Source organism: Mercenaria mercenaria, chromosome 9, assembly GCF_021730395.1.
Source record: "Mercenaria mercenaria strain notata chromosome 9, MADL_Memer_1, whole genome shotgun sequence".
In the NCBI taxonomy this organism is placed as follows: Eukaryota; Metazoa; Mollusca; class Bivalvia; order Venerida; family Veneridae; genus Mercenaria; species Mercenaria mercenaria.
The window spans coordinates 37,705,218-37,712,887 of NC_069369.1; positions in this window are offsets into that span (position 1 = coordinate 37,705,218).

Genomic DNA, 7,670 nt, shown 5'->3' on the forward strand with positions numbered 1-7,670 from the left:
TCGTCTTTGTAAAATTCGAGCGCTTTTTTTAATTTTTTTTTTTTTTTTTTTTTTTTTTTGCAAATCTAGTGATAAACTCAGAAGTCAACTGCTGTTATTTCCTGGCAAATGAACTGTTTTATATTTTATTCCTGTGCAATGATTCTACTGACTTATATACTGACTTCCATTTATTACTATATATTTAGACACACTGATGAGCCATTCACGGTGAAACTAGTTTGTGACTTTTCTATTAGAATTTAAGAAAATCTAAGCGGACGTCTGAAGTCATATAATTTTACGATATTTTGTTTCCGTTATGGGTTCTTTTTTATTCTTAATATATATATATTAAAAGTTCTCAATTGCACGTTTGAAAACCTTCCAATATATATGTAACTTTTAAAAGATTCATCGGCTATCAATAATGTAGTATATACACCTCTAATTGTAATATCTAGATAGATTGATTAAGAGTTATCAGTTTACCTATGTTTATTTGCTAGATTAAAAAGTTAATAGATCTCGGTAAAGTGATGGGGAAGTTGAAGGTACAACCAGGTTCTTTTTTATTCTTAATTTATATATTAAAAGTTCTCAATTGCACGTTTGAAAACCTTCCAATATATATGTAACTTTTAAAAGACTCATCGGCTATCAATAATGTAGTATATTACACCTCTAATGGTAATATCTGGATAGATTGATTAGTGTTATCAGTTTACCTATGTTTATTTGCTAGATTAAAAAGTTGATAGATCTCAGTAAAGTGATGAGGAAGTTGAAAGTACAACCAGGTCACTGTTAAGTTTTCACCTGACAGGTTTAATTAATGCACATTTTCGTATAGTTTACATACTAAAGTTCCCCTTGGTAATAAACAGTAGGATCAAATAATATATGCACTGACTTTTAATGAGAGTGTGTAAGTAATATGTTAATACGATGCTAGGAACATGTAATTATTTTTTCCTGCAATTTTGTTTAGTATTTTTATGGTGACAGACATTTTGTAACACACATAATATACCTTCCTCAGTACTGAAGAAATAAGTATATCCGATAAATTAAACTTAACATTTCCAAGCCCCATGTGGTTCTGGGACGATCTGTGTATGAAAAGAATTGGAACCACTGCATTACCCTTGCATGATCGTAAGAGGCGACTAATAGGGTCTTAACACTTGGTTTTGCTGTAACTCTGTGATTCCAGCAGGTATGCAAATTTTGATTCCATACCTCATCTTTTTATTTCGATGTAAATGAGATGTGAAACCAAAATTTGTAGTCCTGTTTGGTGCCATATAGCCTATACTGTGTTGGTGCGCCGTAAAACCCAAATAAATAAATAACATTTCCAAATAACAAAATGAAAACTTGCATGGTAAATAAAGAAATATGTTTTCCACAGCGACCAATCACTTCTTGCGTTATATGTAATGAGTTTGACATTATATAACACAATATATTTATAACGTTACCTTCGTATGAGGAAGAGGAGATAAATCAAACACTTTATAGTAAAAGTGCAGTTTTTTATGAGAAATACAAGGACGCTTACTGGGTTTAATTTCTTAATGACTGTTTTTCACTTTTATGACGAATCTGTTTGTTATCTAATTCTGCTAATTTTCATTGTTAATAGTTATATATATTTTTTAATCTATTTTTACTTGACTGAAACAGGAAAAAAATCCATATATGTATATAACAACATTACGTGTAATTAATCAGATATTTTAACAAAGTCTCCTATACACATTATCAAAATATATGTTTGATTACACGTAATGACTTCGTTACAGAAATATTACACACTCTAATGACAACATTACAAAAGTATTACACACTGTAATGGTATATAACAGAAGTATTACACAATGTTATTATTACATAACAAAAGTATCACATACTTTAATGGCTATATTTAACAAAAATATTACACATTGTAATGACTACTAGAACATTATAAAAGCATTACACTCTTTAATGATTGTATAACAGAAATAGTTCACACTGTAATTACTATATTACAAAAGTATTACAGTTCAGAACAAACAGTTGTCCACTAAATAGGATTTAGTCAGTATATTTTTTAAAAGGTTATGAACATTCAACACACAAGTAAACATTTCTTTGTGCAATCTAAACTGACTGATTTTCTGTATGACAAATTGATCATATTTATTTTTAATATTCATTCACATCAAAGATTCAAAAATTGTCACAGCAAATATACAGAAGTGGGAAAGGCAACCAGATCGGTATACCAAATAGCAAAGAAAGGAGAACAAGGAAGAACTGATTTTAACAACAACGGTCTGACGGTCGAAATACACATTTGTCATTTAGAAAGGTATAGTGTATTTTACTTCAACGAGCTTCAATGACTAAGGTTCCTAACTTCTAATAATTTGCTCTCACCTCTATGGATTCGAAACCTCGCTTGGGATGTAAAATTCTTACATTTGATGACGCCATGGTTTTACCCAGGTGCCTGCAATGCATGAAGGGGCACACTGAGCGTCTTCACCCACTACTAAAAGCAGGAAAATCGCCATAATATGACCTGTAAACGTATCTGTGTGGCGTTAAATACAATAAAACAGCACTTTATGAGCTGGTAACCCTTTCATTTATCTTAAAAGATAATATACAATTCCAACCCTTTAGGTAACGATATGAGGATTTTTTACAGTGTGAAAAGCGAATATTGACTGAGAACTTATAGCCTGGTGTTAGTATCATTTTTTACAGGTTGATAAATCCTTTTATTGACCAAACCAAAACAAACACAAAAACGGCAATTGTTTTATTCTGATCTACAACAAGACGCAGACAGGTCATTTGTAAAAAAAGGGTTCCCAAATCCAAACATTTGCAGCTGTTGGTAGATTTATTTCTTGTTTATACCAAGTTTTGTGTACAACTGCTGTGAAATATCCTAGCAATATAGAAAAGTGTTGCGCATCTGCTGTACGTTAGGTCGATCTCCATCATAGTGAAACTATTGGGAAATTACAGTAGGACATTCAAATAACTTGAACGCATATTTACATAAATGAGCAAGGTGGTAGCGAGTATAGACATATATCAGCCATACCTGTTCCACTTCTTATTCGCACGTTGAGACCAAAGGGCAGTCTGGCAGCACTCGACTTTTGTATCCGCTCTATATTTTCAAACCCTTTAAAAATGTCAGATAAGTTTAATCAAAGTCAAGGTCATCAACAGTCATATATATTTAAGAATTTTAATATAGTACATGTCACATATATTCGCAACGACGATTTTAGTTGCACATGCCGTAGTTCATTGTCAAGGTCATATTAAGAGGCTAGACTTTGTAGGATCGCGTTCAAGTTTCATTGTTCAGTGTGTCTATAACACAACATGTGCAAAACATTCAATAGAAGTTTCTGCACTATTGGTCCAAAACACTGTGGAATGAACTGCCGTTAGCATTACGCAAAAGTGAATCACTTGATACATTTAAACAAAATCTAAAAACACTTTATTTCAGAGACTTTATGGCATTATTTTGAATGTTTTGATAACTGTTTTAAATGCGATAACAGCAGGTGTTAGTTTTTAAATTTGTGTGAGTTTTTACATTTCATCATTCATATCTTAAGGCTTGTTACATTTAAATGTACAACGCCATTGAATATATCATTGTATTAATCAAATTAATCAGTTTCAGTTTAATTTGAAATACGGCACTCATTTCAGCGGTGATTGAAACACTATATTAGTCTGAATTTAGAAAATGTGGGCAAAATATCTAACCAAGTATTAAGAGTTTGTAACATAACAGTGACGATAACATATGTTAGGAAGTGGATTGCATAATTTGGAAAATTAACAGAATTACAGGCTATAGAATCGATCCAACCCCAAAACAATAAATACAACAAAACACATTTTCAGCAGTTTACAGACTGTAAATTAACTAACACATTACAAATCCACCGAAACTTCCGACTTTTCTAATTTGAAAATGCTAGTACTCTAACGTAATTATTTGATATTAACTAATTTTTAAAGTACTTGCAGTCCTGATATTGTATTGATAAAAAAACAACATATATTTACACAAGCAGTTTTTACCACATACGTCAACTAAAAATTTAAACGTACTTTATATGGAAGGGATTAAATTGAAATTATATTTAATAGTTATATACCTGTATATGAAAGGGGGGGGGGGTAATTTCAAGATGTTCCAGTTAATTGGCTCAATCATCAATGAGCGGTAACTCTTACAAGTAAATTGACGTATTTGCAACAATGAGCGGTAACTCTTACAAGTAAATTGACGCATTTGCAGTGTCAGCAGAAGTATAAATCACTGAAGCATTAAACAAAGGAAGCATGCATCGCCATTAATGAATCATTTTTGGAGTTAGAAGTGGGTTTAGAAATTTTGTTCCGCGTAAATAGTTTTATCATTCATTACCAAATAATTCAATATGGTCAAAATGATCTTTTAAAGAAATTCTGTATTGTTTATACAATCAGTGATCATGAAAATGTTACTAAGTGTAAGTTTGCGTTTTTACAGAGTATTCCCTGTCGTCAGTTTATAAATGTAAATTGTGCCTGGAATGTGCCCCCATAAAATGTATATTTACCCAGTAAGTAGTTCGTAGTTCGTATTGCCAGTACTAATATGAATTTCTTTGGAAATGTCAATTAAGTCATGTTGCTACTTTTTACAAGGATGGAATTTTAAATTTGAATGCCGTAAAATAGAAATAAGTGGAAACTCAACAGGTTGTCCAAGACGACAGAATGAAAATATTGCAGGTTTGGTTTGATTAAGTCTGTTTATGAACGGTAGTGGAATATAAGCGAAATGTAATTTCACAAGACTGTAGCTGTACGTTTATTGCTGTAAAACTATTCACATTGAATATGTCTAATTTCTAATTGAATGAATGTAGCAGTAGTAAGCTAATCATATTTTGCTTCACTTGTTTTATTAGGGGCATGTTTTATTCCACAAATTTTGCAAGTGCTGTCGAATAAAAAGGGGCGAATAAAACTTAAATATTAATTCTGTACAACCTTCTGTTGGTATAGCAATAGTGCCAAAAAACATCATACAATTGAGATGATACAATACTAATAAAATATCAATAAAACACAACAGAACATATCAACTCAACTTTATTTATATTTCATTTGCATATCAAATGGGTCTAAATATATACTAATGCCGTACTTCTGGAAATAAAATACTAATACTGTGTTTCTCAACAAAATACTTATTTTGTATCAGAATATAATTTATCAATAATTCTAGCTTAGTATTTAGCAAAAAAAAAACAACTTCATACATTTGCGAAAACACCAGATTATCGCGATTGGTAGAATCCAAAACTAAGTCGGTACAGGTATTATGTTGGTACTGGTGTATCAGTCCTAGGGGGAAAAACAAAACTTTACACAGGTTCAGATATTTTGCGTTTCCTGAGAAGAATTACAATAAATTTTGAACTAATTTAAACTTTTTCGTAACGTCCAAAGTATTCTAAACAAATTCAAACACTTGAATAAAAGAAAGTAGTATTGTTTTTGGTTTGTTGTTGTTATTATTGTTGTAGTTAACATATAAGTAAAACTGCATTTTGAAACAGATCGTACACTGAATCCACAAGAATAAGCCAGTGTACTAAACCGCTAGATTCAAAATGTTTGTTTTAATTAGAACATTTAAAAATCAAATTTACCCGATGTATATCAGTGACGAAAATCCATTCGCGGTTTATTTGTATTACATCGTTATCCTTATATAACGATGTGAGAGTGATTCAAATCTCGTGAAACCCTGACAATCCCTTAGTTACAGAAGAACATTGATAATTCATGTCATTAATAAACAAAGCAGAAATATTTGGATATAAGTGTGAATGTGCTGCTATAACATATTTTCCAGTGATGTAATAATGAAGTACCAATTTTGCACTTCTTGTATGGAACTATTTTCAATGCAGTACCAATATGACCTCTCCGTATAATTCAATTACAACAAAACTTTATATAAGTAAATCATTTCTAACATTTGAATTATAAGGACATTCCACTTCAATACTGTTTCTCCTTGGCAAGAAAGTATCTTATTCAGTACAGCATGAAGTTCTGTACAAGTTTAACATTTTAATAGTTCACTGTTATAAGATTCGTCAAAGAGCTATAAAAAATAAATGATGTATTTTATACTTCTTTGGATTCGTGTGTAAACGATGGGTATTTATTTAAAAAGTATTTTCATATGGGTGGTTTGGATAAAATGGCGGAACACACAACAAGGAAAAATCTTCATCTTCACAACCCCCAGTCCACATACTTAAAAAATTACCAAAGGGGTATAAAATACATTTTTATTTTTATAGCTCTTTGAAATTACTTACTGAGACAGCCTTTTCTAAAAACAAAAATCTCAGACGATTGCGTACATTTAGAATTTTGTACTAAGTATACAATGTATAAGGGTACCTTTAAAGCAAATTAAGTATGTCAATTAGGCCGCACCAAATTGATGTCTTGTTCTTGGGATTTTTTTTCAAAAATATTTTGGGCGAGCGAGCGAAAAAAAAAAATTCAAATAATCATTTATTGAAGCGAGCGAGCATTGTCTTTGGAGTATTGAATGTTTAATGTGTGATGCATACAATAAAAAGTAAGAAATTTATCAGCGCTTTTATTATTCTGAAATCTCTTATTTATCCCATATCACTTAACAATTTTCTCTGCTCGTGACATTAGACCTTTTAACCCTTGAAGTGCTGGACAACATGTATCTATTACAAATGCAGATCACACAGCACTCTATTGAACCTGTTAATCTCAGGTGATCATATTCGGTGCTAAGTCTGCAGGCTGGGTTTTACTGTCAGAAATCAAATGAAAATCCAGCACTTTGAGAGTTTGACTATACAAAGTAAACAAAAACAAATGTTGACACTTTTGAGTGACATATAAGCAAATGTCTAGAATTCCTGATGTATTGTCCCATCTTTAATATCACTCAAACCAAATAAAGAATTGTAGAACAATCAACAAAAACAAAACCCTGCGTTTGAGAAACACACATAACCCCGGCGGGTTTTACACGACTGTATCTGCGGAAAGATTCATCTTGTTGTATAGCGCAGCAGCCCTAACATCTCTGTAAAACTGCAGCTCGGGGAAATCTCAACAGCTGTTGCTGAAAATACCTGCCGTTCGTCATCTCGGCATGAGATAAAGGTTACACTCTACCAATTCAAGTCCTTATTTATTTCATATTAATAACAAAACATTCAGACCTCATTTTCAGCACTTTAGAGCATTTCAATGATATGAAAACCATATATGGTCATTTAGTATAACATGTCTTCTTATCAAAAATAGAAAAATATTGACATGTTATGTTGAATATAAGAAAAATAATTTGTTCTGAGAAACATCACCCTCTAAAAATGCCCCCATGAAAACAGCCGTTTAGCAGTTACGCGTAGGTAGACATTTTTCGCAAAGAATAAAACTTATTCCAAGAAATTTACAATGAAAATGGTCTAGATCTATTCTCAATACTATAAGCAATAAACATAAGCCAAAAATTTAACTGTCACCTCCTCATGTCACTCATTATACCAGATTTCATCCATAGCATGGAACTACATTTTGGACTACTTCACATG